Source organism: Trichosurus vulpecula, chromosome 2 (assembly GCF_011100635.1).
Source record: "Trichosurus vulpecula isolate mTriVul1 chromosome 2, mTriVul1.pri, whole genome shotgun sequence".
Taxonomy (NCBI): Eukaryota; Metazoa; Chordata; class Mammalia; order Diprotodontia; family Phalangeridae; genus Trichosurus; species Trichosurus vulpecula.
The window spans coordinates 54,516,145-54,531,662 of record NC_050574.1 but is presented as its reverse complement, the minus strand read 5'-3'; the positions used below and the strand labels follow the sequence as shown (position 1 = coordinate 54,531,662).

The following is a 15,518-nucleotide window of genomic DNA, read 5'->3' as shown; positions in this document are numbered from 1 at the left end:
ATGCTCTAATAGAATGCTGGACTTGGAGTCAACAGGCTGGCATCAGAATCCTCCTCACATGCTGTGTGACCTTGGACAGGTCCCTTTACTCCAGACGGCCTCAATTTTCCCATCTGAAAAAGGGGTATAATTCTTGCCCCACCCACTACCAGGGCTGTAGTGAGGAAAGTGCTTTGTATGTTTGAATCTTAGAGCAGGTAAGTTGGAAAGTGTCCCAAGTCTCAGGGCAACTAAGGAGCAGAAACAGGATTTGACTCAGGGCTCCAGACTTTATAAGTCTAGGGTTCCTTCCATTATTTCATGCTGCCTGTTTATTCCCAGTTTTCCAAGTTAGACAAGGCAAAGCTTGGAAAAGTGATTGTCCTAAAACCAAGTGGCAGACCCAGAATTCTAACCTGTCTTCTCCTTCCAGTTCTGTTCTCTGTTTTTTCTCTCTTCACTTACATCTCACTGACTTTCCTCATATACCTTCAAATAAGGTGGGTCATTTCTCCCCTACAGGACAGAAGTCATCTTGGTTCAGTAGGAAATGCTGCTGGATCTGGAAGGAGAGGGCTTGAGAAATTCTTGACCTGCCACTTGCTACCTGTTCAGCCTTCTGGCCTCAGCTCCCACATTTGCAAAATTTAGAGATTGGACTAGGATAACCTTTAAGATGCTTTTCAACTCCAAATATATAATCTTACGAAGAAAGTTACCACCTCAAGTCAAAGTGTGAGCAAGCATTTGCCAGGCATCGTGATACACGAGATATATACAGGATAAACTGGAGATGATCAACAGATGGAAGGCCCTGGCATTAAAGGGGATCAGGCAAGGTGGGATTTTAGCTGATACTTGAAGGCAGCCAGGCAGAGATGAGGAGGGGGTGGGGGAGAACCAGTGAAAATGCCCAGAGTTGAGGGATGGAATGTCTAGTAATGAGGAACAGCAAAGAGGCCGGTGTCACTGGATCTCGGAGTGCGTGTGGGCGAATTAGGCGTTAAGAGGACAGGAAAGGTAACAAAAGATGTTACAGTGATTTGATTCTGGGGTTTACTGAATGGTGTGCCTGTCGGTGAGTCAGTAAGCATTTATTAAGAGCCTGCTATGTGCCAGGCACTTGGGTAAGCGCTGGGGATATAGGGAAAGTGAAAAGACGGTCCCTGCCCTCCGGGAGCTGCCAATCTAACGGAGGAGACTACGTGCAAACACAGATGTTCAGCCGGGCTATTATGCACAGGATTAATAGGAGATAATTAGCAGAGGGAAGGCTCTAGATTGCGGAAGGCTTCCTGCTCAGTTCATGTCAGCATGACGGTGCCGGTTCCTTGACTTGGTGACCTCTGCAAGTCAATGAACTCTGTCCCCACGTGTCCAGTGGCGATGACCGTCTACAGGGCGGTGGCGCGGACGGACCAGATGCCCGAAGGTAAAGCACCCGGTAAATAGCGGCTCGTGTTAAACGTGTTCTCGAGGACCCCGGGCAAGCCCCCTTGCAGCCCTCGAGGCCGGCTTCTGCGGGACTGTCCCCGCCCCTGGGCGGTCCCGCCGAGAAGGGCAGTTTATTGTTCTCCCGGGCTGGGCTTTAACCCGGCGCCGCCCCGCTGCTCCCCGCAGCCTGGGCCTCCCGGGTCTCCCTCCGCCCCCGCGGTCCCAGAAAAGCCGCCACCCCGCCCCACCCCTACCCCGCCCCCGTTCCCGAGCTTTCCCGAGGGAGGCCACGAGCCTGCCCCAGAGCGTTTCCGAGAGGCGGCCGAAGCCTCCCGACTCGTCGCCCGTTCCGGAAAGAGCCGAAGCACCTCCCCAGCCCCCCGCCCCCTCCTTCCTCCCCGCCTCCCCGAGCTCCTCCGAAAAGGCCCGAAGTTTGCCGAGCAGCCGTCCTGCCGGACTGCTGGAGGCGGCCGCAGCGCCATGTTGGATGCTCAGCTCGTTGAGTGAAGAAAATCCGCCGGCATCGCCCGAGTCCCGCTGCCCCGAAGGGCGCCGCTTCCCCCGGGGAGGGGGAGAGAGACCCCCCGCCGCCGGCCCATGAGGATATTGCCTTGAAAGGTCCGGTCTCTCCGCCTCCTGCCCCCGCCGGGTCCGGCCCCCCCTCCCCCGGGGTCGCGTTGTCACGGAGACCGGCAGCCGGTGGTGCTGGCCCGCGGGGCGGCTGCTGCTGCTGCCGGCGGCGGCGGGCGTGTGGGGCCAGCCCCGGCCCCCTCCTCCTCCTCCTTCTCCTCCCCCCTGCTCCTCCTGCTCCTGCTCTCGGCCCCGGCGCCCCCCCGGGCCCCCTGTCCCCTCTCCTCCTTCTCCTCCTCCTCCTCCTTCTCCCCCGCCGCCCCCGGCCCCCGCTCTCCGGAGCGCCCGCTCCGGCCCCGGCCCCGGCTCCCGCTCCGGCTCCCGCTCCGCCTCTGGGGGGGTTGGTGGCTGCGCTTTGCCATGAGTTTACCGCAGAAACCGGCTCTGAAATCAGGCTCGGCGGCGGCGGCGGCGGCGGCGGCGGGAGGAGCAGCGGCAGGAGCAGGGGGAGCGGGAGCACCCGGCCCCGGCGGCCCCGCAGGACCCGGAGGACCCGGCCCCGGCACCCCCGGAGCGGCGGCAGCAGCGGCGGCGGCGGCGGCCGTGGCGGCAGCGGCGGCGGCGGCTGCGGTCCCGCCTCCCCCTCACCCGGCGGCGGCGGCAGCGGCAGCGGCGGCAGCAGCAGCGGCGGCGGCGGCGGCCCCCCACCCGAACCTCCGGGCCCTCCAGAGCCAGGCGCCCCAACAGTATCCTTTTCACCTGCCCGCCCGCCCGTGGGGTCCGGGGCTCGGGCCCTACCGGCCGCCGAGGCCGGCCCGGGAAAGGAGGGGGCGAGCCCCCGGGGCCAGGCTGGGGAGCGGGGGGCGTGCGTGTGTCTGCGTGTGTGTTTGTGTGTACGGTGCCCCCCCCCCTCACTGCGGGGATCCGGTCCCCGCCCGCAGCAGCCGCCGGGGGGACCTTCCTGCCCCGCTCCCATCCCTTCCCCGGCAGGCACCGTGGGGCCGCTGCATTGGACCGAGCCCGCGGGGAAGAAGAAGGAGGCTTTCCCTCTAGAGTGGGAGGATCACCCCTCCTCGCTCCTCCTGCCGCGGGAGGGATTTGATGGCTGGGCCGGAGAGGAGATGGGTTGGTGGGTGGGGGCCGGAGACAGCCCTTCTTCCTCTCCATCCAGTCCCGAGGGCATCTGCGGGGCTTTCACCTAACGGGCCGGGTCCCTAATTAATAGACAATAAACTTTGGTTTGTCAATGTCCTGTTGGTACTGCACTGAAACTTACCATCTCGCTGCTAGAGGTAAGTGGGTCTAAAAGAAATGTGAAACGAAAATCCGAAGGCCTTCCCCCCAGCCCTCCCCAACTGATTTTTTTTTTTTTTAGTGAATTGGGGAGTTGTCATGTGGTGGTTATAGAACTGGATATGAGAAAGAAATGTTAGACTGGACACTTCCCACTCTCTGGCCTTTAGCGGAAGAGGAAACCCAAATGACTCTTCCTTTCCTCTCCTCATCCCCCCCAATTCCCACTGCTAGAAAGGGTGGTGGTGTGTTGAGTGGTTAAAAAGTCTTTAATTTGCTTCTGGTAGGCCTGAGGTCTAGAGGTAATTCAAGGATCCGCATGGAAATGGAATGCTTGCTGTACATCTGCGTTGTCTGTGCATTCTTTTCATTTTCAGGGCTGGGAAATGTGGCTTGGTCGTGAATTTTCAGGCTAATTTGATTTGGGGGTGGGTGGCAAAGTATCAATCTAATAAGTGAAATATAAATTCCAGCAAACCAATGGGGATTTTCTAATTATTACCAGCCTGAGAATAATATTTCATCATGTACCAATTCACCTGTATAAGCATAAATTGATCTATCGTCATTGGCCATCAGATGGGTTGATTTTTTTGTTTCGTATCATGATCCATATGGATGGCAGAATGTCTTAGAGAGGGAAAGGAGGGCGTTTGGGGGAACTTGCAACCTCTGTAAGGTACTGAGATGCTGACAGTGTTTCCCAGCACTCTGGTTTGATTCACGTATGTAATGCTCGAACCCCACACAGGGGAAAGCAAGCCTCCCTCTCCTGTTGAATCATTGTCGTCCGTTGTTTTGGTTAGTTTTCTTTCAAGTGCCATTTTCATTCTTCTTTTTTAAACGTTGTTATTTATAACACTTTGATATAAACACATTGGCTTACTTGCATTGCCCTGTGATAGGTATACAGCTTTCGCAATGGTATTGTCTGCTATGATTCTCTTCAATGAAAGGGTTCTCATTGATGAGATTAATTCTAAGTGAGGCATATACTTGAACCATGTGTTGCTCGTGTGAAACTTGCCTCCTTTTGGTAGCTCTCCCTAGTGCTTTGCAGTGGGAAAGCTGGCTGCCATGGCTTCAGCAAATCGGAGCTCAGCTTTGGTCCAGCAGTCTCTTTACACTTCACATTTGTTAGAAAACATTCCTTGATATCTTTTAGTTGCTTCCCGACCTAATGGGGCAATTTGCTGGGATGGAAGGTTCCTTTATTAATTAATCAGTCGCTTGTCATTTCAGCGGCTCACTTCCAGTATCTTTTGAGTTACTTTAGCATTTTAGCATAAAGAGGAAACTGGCTGATGAGTAACCTGTTCTTGGCTGGAAAAGTTAACCTGTAAAGATTGTGGTCCTATATGTGACACGGCTTGGTGAGCTTTGTGGCTTTATATTGGGCTACACACAAAGGACTGGGAATCGCTGTGTCCATTATGTTTTTTCTCAGTGGACCCCAGGAGGAGGGGCTTGGAAAGTGTTAGGATTGGTTGAGACTGACACTGCAATTTTTTACCATCTTGTGAATAAAGAGAGGGTATATAGTAAAGAGGATGAATTTAAGGTGGATTTTTCAGGTAGACAAATTAAAAACTTGGACATATTCATATAGGGTGGACTTGGTTTTGCCTTTACCTTTCACCATTAAAGCTAAAAATAATTTTCTTCTTCACCTATTTTCCCAACCTTCCATGTCCTCTCCTATTTAAATAGCTAGCTACTTCAGCTGCTAAAATCTGGGAGCATACAGAGTAAAATGAAGCCTGCAGTATAGATTCTGTTGGCATTTACTCATGGGATCAGTAGAATGGTATCTTAGTAATGGGGAGTTGGTTAAAATTTACAAAAATGTGACAACACTAAGAAGCAATTAAGTTTAGATGGTTTTGAAAATGTTATTTTTATACTTTTGGATTGCGCCTGTTTATCATAGCCAATAACAGCAGCACTCAGGCAGTCTGATCCATCCTTAGTGGTCTGTTGCAAGGTTTTGGCTCTTCTACCCTCTTCCCTGGAGTTCAGTATTTGTGTTTGGTGCAAGTGGTCAGTGTGTGATAAATTGATACAGAAGCTCAGAGTCAGATGTGCAAGATTGGATTGTACTCTTATCAGGGGACTGCCTTAGAAAGACTGGTGCTGGTGTTTTTGAGTTGAACTACTAGCTTAGCGTGGCATCTGTAAATTTGCAGCAGTGGCACAAAAATGAGCCCTGGACATTATATTCATCTAAGGAAAAATGGTAAATGTAAGTGAAGAATTTGAAATCAACAGGTTTTCAAAAACATAATAATAGTAGAAAAACGAATAACTTATTTGGCTGGTGCCAATTAAAGAAACTACTCTGAGTAAAATTCTTTGACTGTGGGAGTTGATTGTTATGAATAATGCAGGTTGAAGGCAAACTGCAAAATTCTTTTACTCCTGATATTCGAAATGGAAAAATGTTAAGGACAGGAAAGGAATATATTATTGCTGAGAGGCAGCAGAGTGTGTGTGTGTGTGTGTGTGTGTGTGTGTTTGGCATTGAAAGTGGGGATCAGCTTTTGGAGGGCAGACGCCTGAGTTCTGCTCTGTTATTATGTGACCACTTAATCTAGAAGAGCCTTAGTTTTCAAAGCCGTAAAATGGGAACTACCACAGTATGTCCCTGGCCCAGCCACTTGAGTTCACATCATGGGTTTAATTAATGGGTTGCTGAAATTTAGTACTTTAAAATATTTATCTTGAGATGTATCTGTGTCACTTCTAGCTGAAATGCTAAGAAACATGAGGCTGTTATTGACTCAGAGGAACCAGCTTGAAGCTTCTCACTTTCAGGGTAACTTGAAACCATTTAGGTTGTGCTCATATGCCAAAAAAGCTTCTTTCTTAAGCAAAACCATGCTTCTGGCCATTGCGAATGGTTGTTCTGAGCATCTTTTAATTTAGAAGTCCCTTTGAGTGCTTTCTGTCACTGGTTTTTCTGGACCAACTTGATTGAATTTGGAGGGTGGCACATTCTTTTGCTTCAACCTTCAGTTATGAAGTGGCCACGGTTTTTCAAGCTTGGAGTTAAGGGGAACAGAAGAAAGTTGAGATGCCCTTAGTGAGATTATGGTGTAGGAGGGGGATATGACATCTCCACAAATGACTTTCATGCACAGCCACGCCGGGTCCTTTTTGATTCCTGATTCCAGGGGTTTGGGAGATCAGAGCATGTGTCCTACAGGTTATTGGCATTTGAGTTGGTCTTTAGGTGGAGGGATCCAACAGATCAAAGAGGGTGAGCAAAGACATCCCAAGTGAGGGAGTTAAGGTAGAGAAAATTCAGGGTGTGTCTGCAGTGTAGAGAGGAGGTAAGAGGTCATATGAGATGAGGCTGGAAATGACTTTGCTCACTAGACTGGAGGGAGCCACTGAAGATTTTTGAGTAGAGGAGTGGTAATAAAATGTGCAAAGACCCAGGTAAGAGGGCTGGTCAGTGATCTGTAGCCTTTATCTTTTTCCTACAAATAAAATCTTAAACCATATCATTGAGCCAGGTTGTATTTTTCTTTCCATCATCTCACTGTTTTATTTTCACATTCACTTTCAGCATTGAAGGCCATGTTTTTTCTTCTCCTTATGCTCTTCTATGTTCTGGATGTTGTGACAGTAATTTGGACGGCTGAGTTTGTACACCGAGTCTTCTGGGAATGAGAGTGGGGGTGGGGTGGGGATACTTTTGACTGTTGATGGGTAGGGTCTCTGTATCAGCAAGGAAGCTGTCTGTAGGGATGGACTGTTTTTTTTTTTTTTTAAATTTCCTTGTCTCTTGGGAAATGATTCTTTGGATTCCATTGAAATTGCCTCATTCTTTTCACATCCACGGATAACCGAGGTGCTTATAATTTCCTACACTGAATTTGCTACAGTTTGATTCAGTGAAATCATCCAAGCTGCTCTGCCAAGTGTTCAAGCAATATGTCCATTGTGTGGCTGTACCCACAGGGACACCTCATTCACCTTGAATGCTCTTTGAGAGAAGGCCTCAGGCCTCCCCATAGCCTCCTAATTAGGAGGGATCTCAACTCTGCAGATTTCTTACCCTCTCCTGTGTATTTAGGGAATGATAACTTGGAGGTGCTTGTGTGCATGTCCTATCTCTCTACCAGACTGTAAGCTCTTTGAGGGTAGGGCCTGTATAAGCCAGCTGGGTTGGGGTTATCAAAGCAACTTGAGACAGGAGTCCGAAGGCCTGGGCCGAGGTCCTGGCTCAGACATTGAAAGTGATTTGTAAACTACTTTGAATTGATCATTGTGGATTGTTATAGCTATTCTTTCTGGCCATGAGCCCCTGGGCCTTCCCTGCAGCTCTCTAAGCTTCATCTTGCAAATGGACTGATTATTTGCACTACCTTCTGGTTGTTGGAAGGAAAGTCCTTTGCAAACCTTACAGAGCTCAGCTTAGACATGAGCCGAGGCTTCATTTTTGTGCCCTGGGTCATGCCCTGCCTACAGGTGGTTCTTGAATTGTTAGGAGGCACACATGGGCCATAGGAAGAGGGAGCCAGAGAGAACAGAGTAGGGGGGCAGAGAAGGGGAGATGAGAGAGTGGAGGGACAGAGAAGGAGAGAGGAGCAGGCAGAGAAGGGGAAAGGAGAGAGGGAAGGTGTCAGAGAAGGGGAGAGGAGAGAGGAGGGGGCAGAGAAGAAAGAGGAGAGAACAGTCACAAGGTCCTGAGGTAGAGAGGGCTAGGGTACTACCAGTGCTTGCTGTGAGTGCTGTAGTCTCACAACTCCTGCTCAGATGAATGAATAAATAAGCACTCATTAAGTGTCTGCTGTATGTCTGGCCTCACTAGCTATTCCTGGTTTTCTCAGGTCACAGAGGTGGCAGGTTACTGAGCACAGATTTTGAAGCTATGGTCAAAATTGTGTCAATTAAGTTTAAAAAAATTGTTGGCACCTTTTGATTTTCAGTCATGGTCATTTTTGAAATTATCTTTTCCTTCTAGATTGAACTTTATCGAAGAAATGGTTAAGCAAAAACATCAATTCAATGGTCACATCCCACATGTATGTAAAAGGAATTCTGCCTAAGTGTAGTTCCTGAGGACTAGGTTATGTTTCATTATTTGTTTTCTGGGATTATTATTCATTTTTCAGTTTTACTTGGAGTTTGACTTTCTTCGCTTCATCTACGTTGTTGTGCATTGTTCTTGTGATTCTGCTTATTTCATTCTAGACCTGTTCACGTAAATCTTCCCATGTTTCTCTTAATTCTTCATACTCATCGTCTCTTTCTTGTGCCAACTAGGTTTTCGTCTCTTTCTTGTGCCAACTAGGTTTTCCTTGAGCCAAACATAATGTTCTGTAAGTGTCTCAAACTGCGTCATCGATGAAACATCTTGTTTTTTCTCTTCTGAACTTGTGTTGAAGGCACCACCATCCTTTCAGTTGCTCGGTTTTATAGCCTGGACTCTTCGTTCTCCCTCACCCCCTAAATCCCATCAGTTGCTAATCTTGTCGATTCTACTTCCAACGATATCTTTTGAATCCCAGCCTTGCTTGCCCCTGTTCTGCTGTCAACCTGATTAGGCCCTCATTACCTCCTAATTGCACTGTTGCAGGAGCCTCCTCCTTGGTCTCTCTGCCTCCAGTTTCCCCACACCCTGATACATTCCTCACACAGGATGTTAGCTCCAAAGAAGCCCAAGAGATTTTCCTCAGGTGAAATTCCGACCATGTTTCTCACCTCTTCAATAAACTCCTGTAGCTCTCTAGTCCTTCTAGGATCCAATATAAACTCCTATTTGCCATTGAAAACCCTTTATAGCTTGTCCCAGCCCACCTTGCCAGGCTTATTACATATTTCTCCTCTTAATGAATGGGCCAGGCTGACCTACCTGCTGGTATTCCAATGGAGCATTCCGTCTTGTCGGCTTTGGAACTGGCTGTTGCCACCTCCTGGAATCCCACGATTCCCCTAGAGTTCATTTCAATGGCCACCTCATCTTCTGGAGGACTTTGCTAGTTCCCCTCCCAGAATTACCTTGTATTTACCTTGTTTGTACATACTTAGACATGTATAGATTGTTGTCCCAGTAATGTAAGCTATTTGTGGGTAGGTGTCATTAAAATGGAAAAAAACAAAACAAAAAGCCTCTGGTGTCTGGCTTTAATTGACGATTGTTCCTGGTTCCATTGCTAGAGTCACAGAAGAACTTTCACCTATGGACCATGAGCCTCTGGACTTTAGCAGAAACAGTAAAGATAAGGGACAGCAGGACATAAGAGTCCGGCAAGTAAAAGCTTTTGTTTTGGAGCTGAAGTCCTGGTGGGACTGTAACATTGGCAGGACAATACACAGGTTGGATTGCCTTGTCAACTTATTTGTCTCCAGCACTTATCCTACTTTGTTCGTGGAATCATAGAATTTATATTTCAAAATGATCTTAGAAGTCATGTGGTCCAGCCACTTCATTGTACAGATGAGGACCCTGGGACCCAGAAAGGGAGAGAGCCTTGGCCTCCGGTAGCAGGGCTGGGATTGGGCCACGCAGCCTTGTCCCAGCCCTTACCACATGCAGGTTCAGGATGGAATACATCCTCTTCTCCTGCATTCATAACTCCCAGTTAAAGATAGGGAAATGGGTTTTTTCCTGAAGAAGCCTTGTGCCACATCCATGAAAACAGTGCTGTTGGTCCACTGTCAGTAGGACGTGTGATTCTGCTTGTTTTCCTAGTAGTGGAGATCAGTTTGTGCTTGCATCCCAGGGCCCAGCATAAGAGCTGGCACAGGCACCTGTTGATTGATTGGTTGATCCACTGGCACCTCTCGTTTGGTCCTTTGTGATCAGTGCTAGACATTTTTGAGATGACTGACTGAAATCGAAGATGCATTCTGCAGCTGTGGAGCAGGGTGAAGGCAAGTGACTTAAGAACTCAGCCTTTGATTTGGGCCTTACTGTCAGAGCATGATGCTTAACTAATTACCGACTGAAACATCTGTATGGCTTTATCACTGGAGGTGGTGTCATTGGCAGGGGAGGGCTCAGTCTGCTGCCTGGTGTCAGGGTTGTGCATGCATCAACAGGTGTACAAGGGAAGGAAAGGTGGGGAATAAACTGCTTTAATGAGATATGGTCAAGTTGGGGGGGGTGGGGCGGTAATGCCAGGAGTTATTTTAGATCATATGAAACATTTTATTTTGGTCATAAATAGGACTAATTGAATTCTCAAGCAAGAGAAAGGAAATTCCATGGTGGCTTTAGTATGAAGTGCCACTGAGATTCACATGGTGGAGGTGCTGGAGCACCCACAGCTGCTCCAGAGTCTCAGGTGGTTGCTGTCTCTCATGGTTTTGAATTTCAGTGCTGAATGGAAGCAGGGTTAGGTAGGTGCCCCGTCTCTGGGACTCTAGGGCTCCCTTGGGTTTTAGGGCTAAAAGGAAGGAGAAACAGAAATTCTCATCTAGTTATTTTATTTCATAAATAAGGATATTGAAACCGAGGGGAAAGGTACAGAGAGAGTGCCATCCCCGGAGTAAGGAGTTCAAATGTGGCCTCAGACATTAGCTATGGGATCCTGGGCAAATCACTTAACCTTGAGTGCCTCAGAAGAAAAAAGACACCTAGGGGAAGTAGGGAAGCAAAGGGCCTTGCCCCTGGCCACACAAAGGTGGTTGGTCTCAGAGCTGACATTTGGACCAGGACTTTTTCTGCTTCTCTAGGTTCTTTTAAGCTAACCAGTTTTAGATGCTTTTACAACTCAACTCTGCCAGAGTTTTCCATTGTGAACTTGTAGCTGATTTACTAGAACCCATTGTGCACCGAAAGCAATTTTTATTCATTTAAAAAAATGAACAATCCAGTGACATCGGTTAGGGAGATCTCATTCTTTATAGGTGGTAAAGTTAAAGGCTAGAAATCAGGAAGAGGCAATTACAAGAATTCCAGGTTTATTTTCTTATTCTTCCACTAGTGCCTTTTTCTCATGCCTCTTTGGGGCCTATTGCATAGGGGTCAGACACATGACCAGTGGTCCACAGTATTCCCCAGGGCAGCCTCACCAGATTAAAATGTAATTGGGAAATATTTACATTTTAAAATGAATTCAGTATGTGGCCCACAAAAGTCCTTATGTTTGGTTTTGTGGCCCATTTCTAGAATACCACTGTCCTAGAGAATGTTCCCAGATTCTTGAAGGCTGAACTTGAAGAACATAAGCCCTGGGAGGACTTATCAAATTAAAAAGTATACACCAGGTGACAGACTTAATGTCTGCTGTCTGAGAACCAGTTCAACTGCATTTGGATGGGCTTGACACTGCAGAGTTGGTATTTTTATTTAATTTTGATAATCATTGGGGAACAAATCATTTCAACTTCAGTGCCTCCTGGGCCCCATCTACTACCAAAGCATAAGAGAATTCAAGTGTGTCTTGGTGGAAGTAATACCACTGACAGAATCACAGATTCTTTGAAGTTATAATTTGAGGCCCAGATGAGATTTGAACCAGAGCTCCTGACTCCCAGATCCTTGAACCATTTCCACTTTACCCCTCCGATTTGCAGGTGTTGAAGAACGGTTGTACAGATCATTTGAGACCATATTACAACGATACTAACATGGTTTTGGTTTGAGCTCATTATAATGCGAAATGAATATAGTTCCAGATTTTATCAGGAATGAATACTAGTGATCCAGTTCACAGAGTCATCGAAAGTATGTTCATTTAATCAATTTTGTCTTTGTTTTACTCTTTGGCAAGTTTGTGGAAAAGCCGTCCCAGGCGCTCTGTTAAGTTTTTAAGGTCCCTCTTGGCAGGGGTGTTCTAGCTCATTGTGGGTCTTGGCATACATTTGCCTTGGCAGTGGAGGGTCCTTCCTTCCACCTGTACTTTGTAGTAGTTAGAACTGTTGGTGAGAGAGAAGCTTGGAGGTTGCCTTTCCTCACCAGGCCACAGTGCATGTGTACATATTTGGGATGTGTGGTTTTAAAAGGCATACTTCTGATGGGTGTTTTGTGGCTGCTGTTTGTGTACACGAATGCTCCCTTCACTTTGAAACATCTTCTGGAACTGAGACATGACGTGTGATAGTAGTAGCCTGAGAAGGTGAGGGAGGGAACCTTAGGAGAATGGAGTATGGGACTGGAGTGGGCAGAAGAGTTGGGAGGGAAGGAAGCTTAGCTTGAGCTGGAGATTTCTCTGGCCTCCCCTACAGGTAGTTGAGAGAAGATCCCTTTACCCATCACCCATCTGTTCATTACAAAATGAATGGGCCTGTCGGGGAGAAGGCATCTTGTATGAGTGGGGTTGTCTGCCTTGGCACTGAGTGGAAAGTACTCAGGTAAAAACTGGGGGAAAAAGAATCCAGAGGCATCGTAGAGCCAGGCCTTCAGAGCAGCACCTATTGGAGGTGAAGAAGGACAAAGTGTATTGGGGGAATCTAAATGGTACAAATGTTATCTTGTTTGAGCCTGACACCAACCCTGGGAGGTGGGAGGTGCTATTATTATCCCCGTTTTACAGATGAAACTGAGGCAAGCACAGGTGAAGTGACTAGCTCAGAATCACACAAGCAATGTCTGAGTCAGTATTCGAACTCAGGTTTTAACTCTAGCAACATTTAAGTAATAGTACAGGGCATCATAGGATAAAGCGCTCAAAGCAGTGCCATAGAAAGTAAATGGTAGAGAGATTTAGAGAAGCCAAGAGGTCAGTGTGATGTGGGGTTCACAGTAACTTAACTTCCTTGAAAGATGGTATAAAAGTTAAAATTTGGAGAGAGGAAAGGGCAGGACCTCAGGGGAAATGAGAGAGAAAGGAGAAAATAGAATATGGGAGACTTGAGATTTGGGAATGAACCTGGTGTGTTTAGCAGAATCAAGAGAGTGGTCTGGTCTGATGTTTTGACATATTAATAAATGCAGCTGGAGAATAGTTTGGGCCCATCAGTACTTCATAATGCACAACTGCCATACTGGGGAGTTGGGCCTTTGCTTGCTTGAAGAAGAGTGACTTGGTTAAAGCCGATTTTACAAAGGTTTTATTGATGCCTTAAGTTTGATCCGTCATTTCTGGTTAAACCCTGGCCTTCGCCAACCAGCCCCCCGACCCCATCCTCTACTCCTTTATCCACCACCTGAACTCTCCCTTGTGACAGAGACAAGGAGTTCAATGAAATCAGCCAGTGTGGTCTGCTCAGGTGAGCTGAACAAGAAGTGGGGCAGGTTTTGAGACCCATTCCCTGGGCCCATGTGTGGTCCTTCCGCTTACTCAGACTTTGTCTTCCTTTGATGGTTCTTTTCATTTATGTGGTTGTGGCTCTTGTGGAGATTGTTTTTTGGGGCTACTTCTTTTACTCTTGTTGTATTTCTCCTTTTCCTGGGTTCTTTGAACTTATTTCTCGTGTTCCATAATCATTCTGTCACATCCAGGTTTCACAGTGAGTTGAGCCATTCCTTTACCTCTCAGAAAGAGCCTGCTCTCTCAGAGAGTTATCTTTATAAACATTTGGTCTGTATCGCACCTTTATTTCTCTCTTTGATCTCCTTGGGAGTGCATTTATGGGCCATAGTGAAATCCTGTGGCCACAGGGTATGGACGCACATTTTAATCACTTTTCTTTCATGTTTTTAAATTGTTTTTTGGAACAGTTAGACTACTTCACAGCTGAAGAATGCAGTGTTTCAGAAAGACTAATTTGCCTGAGGTGTGTAAGATAGTTTGATTTGGGGAGACATTGAAGGCAGGAAGTCCAAGGAATCTAATATGGGACTGAGTAGGGTTCAGATAACTCTCTGGGAGCACAGCAGCTTTACCAACTTCAGGGTGCTCTTTGGGAGTCAGGAGAGCTGCTACTCTGAAGTAATTCTGCTCATTTCCTGTCAGCAATAAAATATGCTGTTAGGGGAGTGAATGACGACTGTCTCAGGCCCTAAGATTGCCAATATATTTGACACATAATATATTCTGTGTGAAGGAATGAAGTCAGGGGTGTAGTTCTGTCTGAGTTAAATTGCTTTAATAGCGGTTGTTACATTGATTAAGGAAGGTATGGGGTTTTAGATAGAAGTGTCAGTCCTGTGTTTAAAACAAATTCTTTGAGAGCAGCGGGGTAAAAGACAAGGAAGAAAGAAAGTAAACAAAGCATTTAAGTGCATGCCTACTATGTGCCTGCCACTGGGCTAAGCACTTTACAAATCTCATCTTGTTTAATCCTCACAGCAGCCCTGCTGTTATGATCCCTGATTTACAGATAAGGAAACTGAGGCAGACTGCAGTTAGGTGACTTTTATACAGCTAATAAATCTGCATGACTGACTTTAAATTCAGTTCTTCCTAACCCCAGGCCCTGTGCTGTATCCATTATGCCACGGAGCTGCTTTTTGTGAAGTATGGTCTGCCTCTCCTTGGTATGTTGAACAGAACTTTTGTCCCTGGTGCTTTAATGTGTCTAGTCTAGCCTTCACCAGTTGAGAGCTGGACTTGGTCCAGCTGTGGCCAAGAAATTAAGGAATTCTCTTTCTCTTTATTGGGGCCGATCAGGTGTTGCAGGACTGTGGAGGGCCCTGTGAAGACAGGCTGCTACTTCTCTGTCAGGCAGCTCAACCAGGAGGTTGAGCACAGTCACAACTGTCGCTTGTTCTCCCTGAGGAGATCTCTCCAGGATCTGTTCTGAAACCCAAGTCCAGCCCTTTGGTCTTCCTGTTGGTTTGCATGAAGAATAATATATTTAACTGGGGCCCAGGATGGCCACTAGAGGCTGGGCCATCTAAGGGTTAGTGGAAGGCACTGAAGGTGTTTGTTTAGTCTGGAGAAAGGAATACCAAGGAGGGTCTTGATAGTTGCCTTCAGCATGTGAAGGACTGGCCTTCACATAAGGAGAAAGATCAGGCCGGTTCTGTTTAGAAACTACCAGAGGCTGATGTCTTGGGAGGACAAAGTGGTCTTGTTGGAGTTAACAAAACTCAAGTTCAGAACTTGCCTCTTGCACTGGTTGTGTGCACAGGATCATGGGTAAGTCACTTAGTCCCAGGGCATCAGTTTCTTGGCTTGCAAAATGGGAATGATGATAGGACCTAACTCACAGGGTGTGGGGTGGGGTGGTTCCAGTGACATAAACTCCCTTTGGAGCTATTGTCCAAGTTCTGTATGATGTCAGTATCTGAGAGTGGAACTAGGAGCATTGGGTAGATGTCGCAGACAGGCCCTATGGGATCAATGGAAAGAATACTTTTTGGTGATTGACGGCGTTCAGGAATGGAATAGTGTTGATAA

At 47.4% G+C, this 15,518-nt stretch overlaps 1 protein-coding gene across 1 annotated transcript in view; it reads left to right on the top strand.

Annotated features, from left to right (window-relative positions):
* Nucleotides 1-2,672: 2,672 nt before the first annotated feature.
* EIF4G3 (eukaryotic translation initiation factor 4 gamma 3) overlaps nucleotides 2,673-15,518 on the top strand; it is a 385,863-nt gene continuing 373,017 nt past the window's right edge. Inside the window, exon 1 of the mRNA XM_036742705.1 lies at nucleotides 2,673-2,729. The gene's annotated coding sequence lies outside the window, so the exon portion shown is untranslated. The remainder of the gene's footprint in view (nucleotides 2,730-15,518) is intronic.